Below are 12,028 nucleotides of genomic sequence, written 5' to 3' on the forward strand. Positions count from 1 at the left end.
ACAGCTTGTCCTTTAAACTTTTTTCATGTGTATGTGTTGAACCGTTGCTCCGTTTTGAGTGTGCTCTATATGAAAGTTGCTTAATTTTGCATGTAGTTTCATGTTACCTTGTTGCATCCATGTTTTGAGTGTGTTTGCTTGATGTTTGAATGCATTTTGCATCAATGCCATGTTCAACTTGTTTTGCTCATATCTTCTAGGCCGTAGCTCCGAATCTAATGAACTTTATATGTAACTTGACTAGAATTTCGTGTAGATCATCTTGGTGCATATTAAATTTATGTTTAACAATTTGAACATGAGGTTTATTCAGATCTGGACCAATTTCGAAATTTGCATATGAGGACTTACCAGAATTGTTATATGTTGTTTCCGGCCTCATTTAAACTTGTTTTGATGTGTTGCTCTTGTATGCATCATCTCTTGCCATGCGTAGCCTCATGTAGTCTTGTCATGCATCATACTTGGTTGAGCACCATGCCTTGTTCATGTGTGGTGTGTTTATCATGTTGTGTGCTTTCTTCTCGATAGTTCCCGTTTTTGTTGCGATCGTGAGGATTCGTTCGTCTATGCTTGGTTCGTCTTCGTGGCTTCATCTTCTTCATGGATTTCGTTCTTCTTCCTAGCGGGATTTCAGGCAAGATGACCATCACCTTGGATCTCATTACTATCATTGCTATACTAGTTGCTTCGTTCTTCACTATGCCGTGTTACCTACCACTTGCTATCAAGCCTCCCAAATTGACATGAACCCCTAACCTTTGCCACCCTTCCTAGCAAATCGTTGTTTGGCTATGTTACCGCTTTTGCTCAGCCCCTCTTATAGCATTGCTAGTTGCAGGTGAAGATGAAGATTGCTCCATGTTGGATTTTGTTTATGTTGGGATATCACAATATCTCTTATCTATACCTTCTAATAAAGCATGGTACGTTTCTCCGATTTTTTTCATTCGTTCACCGTCGAAATTTATTCTTCTATCCCAGATGGTACTAAATTTTTGTGTGTCCATCTATTCTTTTAGCAATCCAGAATTTTGTATTTGGCCCGCACACGCTCTGGCCCAGCGAATTCAGCCCACTTATTTGCCTGCCCATGTATCGACAAAATTCCTATTTCTCGCCTTGCGCGGAAGATAGATGAAGTTCGCACAGGGCGCCAAAGACTGGGCCGGCCCGTTTTGTTTCTCTGTCCAAATTTACTTTTATTTTTACATTATTTCGTAATTCAAAATTTAAAAAAATCAGACTTAATTATTTGTCAAAATTGATCGATTTAAAATATTGTCTTCCCCTTTTTTGAAATGTTTTGAACATTAATTTATTTTCTGATTTCAATTTTTTTTCCAATTTAGAAATATTCCAAAAATGTTTGGAATTTAAAACACATGTATTTGAAAAAGTATTAGAAATTTTAAATATATTATGGTTTTACTAAAATATTCATAGATTCAAAGAAATGTTTGCGTTTAAAAACACATTTTATAAAATTATTCTGAATGTTCAAAATATGCTCAATTTTTAAAAGTCGGTCATAAATTAAAAAAATATTTGGGTTGTGATAAAAGGTTCATGTCTTTAGAAAATGATGTTGTTTCAAAATTTGTTCATGTTTTTTTTAAAATGGACAGAATATTGAAAGCATTGTTCGCAATTTAAAAAAATCTTCAGGTTTCCGAAAATATTCAGCAATTCATATTTAAAAAAATAAATAAATAAAGTTTTAAATCCAACGTTGCCCTATGTTCTTAAATATTCACGCTGGCCATTGGTTAGCAGTAGGCATTTGTTATCGTGGCTAGCGGCAAATTGGTCGGGATTTTAAGGTCATGTGTTGAATCGTTCAAAACGTTGTTTTTTTTATTATTACTCGTGCCTTGCAAACAAAGATTATTTCAGGGCCTGCCAGTGGGCTGGCCCAGACGCGAACTGTTGTGCGTCCTCCACGCTAATTGACGCGGCTAGCGTCATATAGTAGCTTCCACGCAGCTGCCCTCAGAAAAGAAGAAAAAATATGTCTAAATTTTGTTCCGTCCATTCCACACGTAGTTCCTCGGGTGGGCCAAACTAGACCTACCATATATTTCTTTTTTTGTCGGACCAACGAGCAGCAAAAAATAAAGGGCGTGATTGGATTGCACCATGTATCTTCTCTATTGTGCTGACGGATAAAACCAACTCAGGTAGCCCTGCAGTTTTTATATGTCTCTAAGTTGTCTGAACATAAGGAGGTTGTGTGAGAATAAGGAGGTTGTCTCAAGAATTATGAGCTGCACGTGTCAATAAAAGACAATATGCTGGTTGGCTATAATGGAAAAAATTGTGGACACATGCTAATAAAAAAATATGTTGGTTTTGTCTAATTAATAAAATTTGTGGGCACGTGAGCGCAAAAATAGTCGAGAGAATAAATCCTGACAATGAGGGATACTCATGCCTGGTTATACGTTGATTATGCTAATTAAACATAATTTATGTGCTGCAATTAGTAACTCATCCGGTTACATCGTGGTAGAAGAAAGTGATCGAAGCAACCGTGCCTCGAAGGTCGCCGCGCAACAACCAAATGTGGACGCAACAACAACTCCGAGACGAAGATGGGCCCGGAGGGAAAAAGGTACCAGTTGGGTAAATGCCGCCACACCAACATACCCCACCACTATCAAGACTCGTGAGAAGACCTCAACTCCTCACTCTATCGCCCCCCGCCCTCGAGACCGTTTTTTATGAACACATCAATTATCTCTCCTGTTGGTTCTTGTAAAAAAACATCTTCCCGTTGCAACGCACGGGCATATGTGCTAGTATTATTAATGCATCTATATACTTGGTAAAGGGTGGAAGGCTCGGCCTTATGCTTGGTGTTTGGTTCCACTCTTGCCGCCCTAGTTTCCGTCATATCGGTATTATGTTCCCGGATTTTGCGTCCCTAACGAGGTTGGGTGATTTATGGGACCCCTTGACAGTTCGCTTTGAATAAAACTGTTCCAGCAAGGTCCAACCTTGGTTTTACCATTTGCCTCACCTAAGCCTTTTTCCCTTGGGTTTTACCTTGGTTTTACCATTTGCCTCACCTAAGCCTTTTTTCCCTTCGGTTTTACCTTGGTTTTACCATTTGCCTCACCTAAGCCTTCCCGAGGGTCATCTTTATTTAACACCCCCCCCCCCGGGCCAGTGCTCCTCTAAGTGCTGGTCCAAACTGAGCAATGTCCGGCGCCCCCTGGGCAATCAGGGTCTATGCCAACCAGACATCTTGTTCATCCAGTGTGCCCTGAGAACGAGATATGTGCAGCTCCTATCAGGATTTATCGGCACATTCGGGCGGCTTTGCTGGTCTTGTTATACCATTGTCGAAATGTCTTGTAACCGGGATTCCGAGACTGATCGGGTCTTCCCGGGAGAAGGAATATCCTTCATTGATCGTGAGAGCTTATAATGGGCTAAGTTGGGACACCCCTGCAGGGTTTGAACTTTCGAAAGCCGTCCCCGCGGTTATGTGGCAGATGGGAATTTCTTAATATCCGGTTGTAGTAAACTTGAAGTAAACTCTTCTAAAATACACCAATCGCGTGCGTAACCGTGATTGTCTCTTTTCGGGGTTGTTCGAGAGGAGAACACGGTCCTTGGGTTATGCTTGACGTAAGTAGGAGTTCAGGATCACTTCTTGATCATTACTAGTTGACGACCGCTTGCTAAGCTCCTCTTCTCGCTCTTGTTTTCGTAAGTTAGCCACCATACATGCTTAGTCGCTGCTGCAACCTCACCACTTTGCCCCTTCCTTACCCTTTAAGCTTTGCTAGTCTTGATACCCATGGTAATGGGATTGCTGAGTCCTCGTGGCTCATAGATTACTACAACACCAGTTACAGGTACAGGTTATGCGATGCTCATGACGCGAGAGCGATGTTTACGTGTTTTGGAGTTCTTGTTCTGCTTCTTCTTCAATCAGGGGATAGGTTCCAGGTCGGCAGCCTGGGCGAGCAGGGTGGATATTGTTTGAGTTTCTGTTTATGTTTCATCCATAGTCGGATGTTGTTCTCATGTATGTTGATGTATTCTTGCGGCATTTGTATGCCTTGTATGTATCCCCATCTATTATGTAATGTTGATGTAATGATATCCACCTTGGAAAAGCGTCTTCAGCATGTGCTTCTATCCTTGGTGGGACCCTCGAGTTCCTTTAGGATAGGATCGCATCTTGGGCGTAACAAGTTGGTATCAGAGCCTCGACCGACCCTAGGAGCCCCCTTGTTTGATCGTGTAGTTTGGCCGATGTCGAGTCTAGAAGAAAACTTTTTCAAAGTCTAGTATATCGGAGAGTAGGACTTCTTTTTACTTCTCTGCCCCGTCGTCGCTCTGGTGAGAAATCTTGACATAGGTGTTTTGAACTACTCCTCTTCCTCTTCAAATTTTTCTTTAGGATCACGCGGCTAGTTTTCGTTCGTTGCCCATCCTCTTTTGTCCGGTGCATTTATCGTCAAGTTGATTCGACCCTCTTTCTCTTTCGGGAGATCAATCCTCAGCTCTTTTCAATCGATGGTGTTCCCTGTCCGAAGTTGTCCTTGTTTTTCCACCCGCCTACCCTTCTTCTTCTTAGAACCGGAGTCCGAAATCGAGTATCCATCCTACTCGTGTGAAGCCTTTGCATTCTCCCCTCAATCACTTCAACCAGTGCTTTTCTCTTCAAGTTATTCGTCGATTCCTCGTTCAAGTTGCCCGTGTTTTTTTTCGCCCTCCCACCCCTTTTATTCCGGTGTCTGAGCCTTTATTTGAGCAATCAATTTCATTCGTGCGGAGTATCTCCAGTTTTTCCTCAATTGCCTCAACCGGTGAATTTTCGTCTAGTTAATTATTGCTCGTCTCGTTTTTCTTGCCGGTGGATCCAAGTTCAACTTTTTCGTTGTCGATCATATTCTTTCCCTCAGCTCAAATATTTCCCTCTAATCATTCACCTCTCACCATTTAATCCTTCCGGAGTGCTCAAGACATTTCAGAAGATTCATGTTTGCATTCTATTATTTCGAGGTTATCACCTCATTCAAATCCCTCAGTTGTTTCGGTGCATTATCTCTTCTTCAATTCCTCTCAACGGTGGTTCTTTTGGTGGGCCTTAACCCACAGGTCTTTTCCCAGGATCTTACCTGGCTCTTCTGATTTTCTGAAGTTATTCTAAAAATTCTTTTCAAAGTTTGACGTAAGTATGAATTTCATCAGTCAGACGCTTTTCCAATATTGATTCAAATTATTTTCATGTTCGGCTCAACCTCTTCGCTTTCCATTCTCCCGGAGTATCTCAACAATTTTGACGGTGTTTCCCGTCGTCATTCTCAACATTTGAAGACCGAAGTAGAGTTTTCCCTAAATCTTGTCCGTTCTCCCGGAGATTCGCGGTGCTAGCTTGATGTTATCCTATCAAATTGTTTCTAGTCGTGCAATTCTTTTCAATCATCCGGAGTATCTCAGGAGTTGTCTTCCGTTTCGATCATCCGGAAGCCACCATTTCAGAAGATTTCTTCATTCCAAGTTTTCAGCCCCGTTCGTACCTATATTTGTACCGGTGCCTCGTTCAAGCATTCTTCAACCAGCTCGCGATCTCTTTGTTCTTTTGTCTCTAACTTCCCTCAAGTATCTTCATCCGTTTCTATTCTTGTCGGTGATTCATTCTCCTTCGTCATGCAATTTTGAATTCTTACGGTGGTTCGTTGAGACATTCCTTTTCCGTTCTTATCGTATCAGCTCGTTCGTCCGTTCCAATCCTACCGGTGGTTCATGAAGACTTTCCCAAGTTTGGCGCTATATCTCCCCTTAATCTTTTCCAACGCGAATAAGTAGTATGCAAATCCATTGCTTCCCATCAATTTAATTGATGAAAGATAAGCATAACATAATTCTTATTTTTCTTTCTTCATGTGGATTAATCTCTTCTTTTGGGAGTTTGTTCATCTTATCTCATTCTCGGTTCAAAGTTTTTTTTCAGCTTTTCTTTCCCGGAGTCCAAAGCTTCCTCGGCCATCTCATCGGAATCTCCATCGGAATCATCGCAAGTCTTTAATCTTATCCCTTTCATCCTTCAAATTTATCTCGTCACTCTTTTGTTACCGGAGTTCTTCACGGTGGTTCGTCAGTATTTGATTTATTCTTCAAGTGTTTATCAAGATTCTTGTTGTAGGAGCTCGAGTATCTTTTCTTCTTGCATCTCGAAGTGCAATTAATTCTCCGTATTCTTTTGAAGTGGAGTTTTGCATTTCTTCATTCTTCTCAGCTTTCCAATTTTTTTCCGCTTGTGGTCGGTTATCACCTCATAATTTTTGAGAGGTTATCCATAAGTCCATAACAAGCTTATTCTTTTCGTTGTTGATTTTCTCAACAATTCCGTTCAATCGTTCCTCCTAAGGATGCTTTCAACTCAATTGTGGTAGATGGTATATTTTTCTTCGTCGATCCTTTCATTCAACTCTTTCAAGTTTTTCCGGAGGCATTGTGTTGTTCCTCTCGTCAACTATCGCTCCATTTTCTCAATCTCAGTTCCAACTCTTTCCTTGTTCAGTCAGAGTTCTACCTAAATTCTTTTAGACTTATTCCATTCTTATCTTGTTCTAACCAGAGTGGTTTCAGAATCCATCATGTTCTTTGAGCTTTTGGTTCTCGTCATAATCGTAATTCCTCTTTTCTACCTGAGTGCTCTCGACTTTGTTCATTTTCCCTCTTGCGTTCTTGTTTCACCTCATCCCTTTTCCTCCCCGTATCGATGCTAAGATCTCGGGACGAGATCTCTTGTTAGTAGAGGAGAGTTGTAACGCCCTGGATTCGATGCGCCAGGTGTCTCTCAGTTATTCGCCTTCATTGCCATGTCCTTTGCTTGCGTGTTGCATTTTGCCATGTCATCATGTGCATCTCATTTTGCATACGTGTTCGTCTCATGCATCCGAGCATTTTCCCTGTTGTCCGTTTTGCAATCCAACACTACTATGTCCTCCGGCGTCCTCCGGCGTCCCCCGTTTGTCTCTTTTTGTGAGCGGGTGCTAAACATTCTCGGAATGGACCGAGATTTGCCAAGCGGCCTTGGTACACCACCAGTAGACCGCTTGTCAACTTTCGAGCCATTTGGAGTTCGTTTGATACTACAACGGTTAACCGGGGAACCGTAAAGGCCTCGTGTGTGTTGCAGCCCAACACCCCTCCAAAGTGGCCCAAATCCCATCCAAACCCCCACCATCCTCTCGGTCGTTCGATCACGATCGCGTGGCGGAAAATCGTGCCTGATTTGGACACTCAAAACTCCTCCTACGTATAAATATGTGCACCCCTCCTCCAAATCCGGGTAAAAACCCTAGATCCAATCCCTCCGCGCCGCCGGACACGTCCGCCGCCGCACCAGACCAATCAGGTCGCACCACGTCACCCTCCCCGCGCCTACATCGCCACCACCGCCCGGGGCCCAGATCCGGCCCGCCCCGGACACGAACCGTGCCACGCCGGGCCCGCGCCCCGCGCCGCCTCCTCCACTCCCGCAGGCGCCGTGCCTCTATGCCCGCCTTCGTGGCCGCCCGCCTTGCCGGCTGCCGGCTACCGCCCGCCGCCGCCGCCGCGCAGCAACCCCGGCCGCGTCGCCCGGCCCCGCGACACATCTCCGCCGCCGCCCACGCCTTCGCCGGCCTTCGCGCGAGCTCACCGGAGCCGCGCCCGCGACCGAACCCACCGGCCCGAGCCCGTCGCGCCGCCCCTTGCCCCGCGCTGGATCCGGCGAGATCCGGCCGGAGGAGGCCCCCTCCCGCCCGATCCGGCCATCTCCAGCCTCCACCCCTCGCCGGAGCGGCTCCCCGTCACCAGAACCGCCATGGCCGCCGCCCTGTCCAACTGTCGGGAGTCCCCCGTCCCTGGAAGACCGCGTACCCCGATCCAAACGGCTGCATCGCACCGCTCCGTCCCGATCCGCGAGATCCACTTTTCCCGGGGTGAGATTTTCACGAAGTCCTAAGAAAACCATTTTATGTTGCCATGTTCATCAGGCCATATCTCCATGACCCTTGCTCTGTTTTGCATGATGATATATCAAAATGTTCATCATTACATGCTCTTAATTTTGTTCCATTGTGCTATGCTTGTTTCAGTCCATCTTGATGCCCAAATCATCGTTGCAAGAGTGTTATGTGTTATTGTCTGCTGTAGCTAACAGAACTTGCTCATTTGTCATTTTTGTATCTTTTTGTGTTATTTTCTTATGAGCATGATGTCTACATGTGTTATGAGCTACTACATGCCATCTTTGCTGTGGTGCAATCCACTCTTCATGATATGTCATGTGTTGATTGTTACAAGCTTGCAAAGTAGCCTTCATGATGTTGCTGATTTCTGTGACTTATTCATATCTGCTAAGTCTGAAACTGATACATTGTGATGCTATGTAAACCTGTTGATACCATGCGTTCTATGCATAATCTGGAGATGTTCACTAAGGGCGTTTGGTAAACATGTGATGCTCTATCCATCCATGGCTTGCTTTGCATATATAGCCTGTCGTAGCTTGTTATAATCTTGCTTTACTTTTTCTATAAAATGTTCCTGTCAGATTGTTTACATGTTAATCAATTATAGCCTGTCATTTCTGCTAAGTCTGAAACTGATACATTGTGGTTCTATGTAAACTTGTTGATACCATGAGTTCTATGCATAATATGGAGATGTTCACTAAGGGTGTTTTGTTAAACATGTGTTTCTCTATCCATCCATGCCTTGATTTGCATTTATAGCCTGCTATAGCTTGTTGTAATCTTGCTCTACTTTTGCTATAAAATGTTCCCGGCGGATTGTTTACATGTTAATCAATTTTGCCATGGTTGTTGTTAGTTATCCAAGCATGCTATGAACTTGCTATTGCCATGGTTAGCTTCATGAACATGTCATCTTGCTGTAGGTATGTTTGTCTTGTCATGCAATGCTTTGTGGTGAGTGATTTGAGCTCGCAAAGGTGCCTTCATAATTCTGTTTATGCCATGCTCAGTTTTTGCTGCTAAGTCTGAATCTGTTTATGAACTTGCTCTGTTTACATGGGTGCCATCATATCTTCTGTGCATTTTTGGCTCTTGATCAGTAAGGGACTTTTTTCTATGCAATTAGTAGATTCATGTCATGCCTTTGTTTGCTATGATCTGTTTCTTTAGCATGTTGTTTGATAGCTATCGGGGATATACCCCGCGGTATGACCCGGCCGGAAGTATGACCCGGCCGGACTTGGCGCTTCACCGTTGACCCGCCGGAGGACTGGCGACTCATGGGTCTGGCGGCTCACTTTTCAGACGACTCACGAGCCTGACGACTCACGAATGACCCCGACAGCGGGTCAAATAGAAGACTAGGCCCAAGGCCCAGAAGGCCGGCTCATGTTATGGTGGGCCGACTTAAGAGGAAAGCGTAAGGAATATTCCCTTACAAAGGAAGCAAGATAGGACTTCAGTTGTAATTGAATAATCCTACTACGACTAGTCATGTAACCCGCCCCTTCAACTTATATAAGGAGGGGCAGGGCACCCCAAGAGGGGACAAGGAACAAGAAACAATATCTAGGGCTAGACACAAAGGGGAGCTGGCTGATGCGGCGACTCTCTCATGAGCATAATGAGATCTAGGCACAAACAGCATGTAGGGTTATTACCGGATGATGTTTTCCGGGACCCGAAGCTGTCTAAATCCTTGTCTTGTGTTGCGTCTCTCGATTCCGCTAAACCCCTCTCAAGTTAGCACATAGATACGACCCGGAGAAGGAAAACTCATCGAGCCGGATGCTGTTTCGCCAGGGTATGTACTGAAGCTCTCACGTGGTCAGGAAAAAGACAGTGCATCACATCAAGCCAACATAGTACCACATGTTGTTACTACTAGTAAGCAAGGGGTCAAAGGGCAAAAGACTATGGAGGCAGTCATCTCCATCTAGAACACACTCACACACACAAAAAAAGGGGGGAAAAGGCCCACGACCCGGAAATAGAGCCGGCCACGACCCGGACTGGTCCATCGTCAGCGCCCGCGTCCTCGCCTCGAGGCGCCCGTCTCCGCCGCCGTTCCGGCCCCGAGCCGGCCTCGCCTCGCTTCGCCAAGGAATTTTTGAGCATCGTCCCTGGGCCGTTTCCGAGTCGATTTGCTACAGCCACCTCGCCATGTGGCCCCGACTCATCGAGTCGCCCGACCTCTCCTTGCTCGACCGTCGTTGTTGCACGCCGTTGAGCCGCCTAAAAATTACCGCCATGGCTGCACGAAGACCCGGTCCCTGCTGAGTCCACAACCGCTGCCGTGGCCATTGTCGCGAGCCGCCCTACCGGCCGATTCCAAACTGCAAGCCGGCATCTGCTTCAAACCGCCCTACTCTGTTTCAGCCGTGAGTCACATTGACCCGCCACCTCGCCGTGGTCTGCCACCGTTGCTGCTGTTGCTGCTGCTGGTGTCTCGAGCCGGCTCTGAAACGCCTCTGACCCGCCTACCTCCGCCGTCTCAACGCACTGCCGCTGCAGCTCGTGAGCCGCTGTACTGCCTCTGACGTCGTGCCATGTTGCCCGCTGCCGAGTTCTTGAGCCGCCGTGCCTATGGCCTCTGAGCCGCAGGGTTCGCCCCGCGCGGAGGGGCAGGCGTGGAAAAGTTGTGACAGTTTTCTTGACAGACGCTCACGCTGTGGGCTACTTCTCTGATGCATTAGCATGTGAACAAGGGACAGGCCAAGGGATACAGGATACTGGGTTAATTTTTCATTGTTGTGCCCAGATAAGCGACTCCGATGATCAGTCTGATACACTGTGAGAGAACCATTATTCAGCAGTAGTGGTAGCGATGCTATCCACATGTATACCCAAGCATCTATTCCAGCCAAAAATTGGAGCTCCTGCCGTTGCTGCTCTACTTTTATCTATCTCCATGGCTGCAGCAACTCCATCTCTCCCCTGATCGTACACACAGCGGTGGCTCATGTTCTCTCTCTAGCTCTCTCTCTCTCTCTCTCTCTCATTTAGCAACAACTTCTCTTTTGCTGAATTGGTGTATCAATTTGAAATCTGTGATATGTCAAGCTTAATGCAAAGAAACGTTGATAGAAATACACACGTACAATATTCTTGATGTGGTTATTTCATGATCGCTATATGTTTGTTAATATGTCGACAAGAACTAAACATCTTCACATTAGCTAATGATCAACTATAACCTGTTGCTTTTATAGCAGACAAAGTGAACAAGATGGTTATATAAATATCTCATCCCTTGATGTTCAGCTAAAAACAGAAGGTTTCATCAGAAAAAGTGAAGAGGATGGTTATCAGGTGTAAGGGACTGCTTACCCCCCAGATGCAGTTTCACTATTTTCATATTAGATAAGCCAAGATTACTTTAAGGTTGCTTTTAGATCTTAGTGGAAGAAATGCTGTTGTGGATTTAGATACATTTCTAGATGTGGATTTGGAGGTTCGTGTGATACTCATGTCTTCTCTGTTTCGGATATAAGTTTAAGTTTTCTTTTGGGCAACTTTTATTATATATATCTTTCTATGTTCATTTTGTATGCGTGGTGAAGTCAATTTTTTTTGTTCTTTAGAACATACCTTTCTATGGAATAAGGCATTGTATGAAGCCAGAAGCAATAATGCAGGTTTTGGGTTCACATGTTGCCACATTTTCTTTGTAATTCCATTGTAAATTTGAAATTATACCATGAATTAATTAGGTTTAGATCAGACTGGTATGAAATAGTATGCATAGGTTAGAGGTTTGCATTTTTTTACATATGAACTGCTTCTATATATTTGCATGAGCACCTCCTCAGTAGGTACAGAAGATATGCTCCTCTCTCTTTGCTGCATCTTTAATTAAAGTTCAGAAGTTGTCCTCCTCTCCTTTTGATGTGATTTTTTTCCCAGTAGTTTTTGTTGCAGGACAGTGTCCTTTTTGTACATGAACTGATGGTTGTGCTCACTGATCTACAACCTCATGATCAGCAATTTCTCCATGAAGCTCTAAGTTCCCATGTCTTCATTTTCAGCAGGGATGAACG

At 44.7% G+C, this 12,028-nt stretch overlaps 1 non-coding gene across 1 annotated transcript; it reads right to left on the reverse strand.

Moving 5' to 3' along the window:
• Nucleotides 1-11,227: 11,227 nt before the first annotated feature.
• On the reverse strand, nt 11,228-11,331 carry LOC123038516 (small nucleolar RNA snoR99). Its single transcript, XR_006417901.1, has one exon. It is a non-coding gene; the product is annotated as a small nucleolar RNA snoR99 (small nucleolar RNA).
• Between the last annotated feature and the right edge of the window lie 697 nt (nt 11,332-12,028).

Source organism: Triticum aestivum, chromosome 2A (assembly GCF_018294505.1).
Source record: "Triticum aestivum cultivar Chinese Spring chromosome 2A, IWGSC CS RefSeq v2.1, whole genome shotgun sequence".
Taxonomy (NCBI): Eukaryota; Viridiplantae; Streptophyta; class Magnoliopsida; order Poales; family Poaceae; genus Triticum; species Triticum aestivum.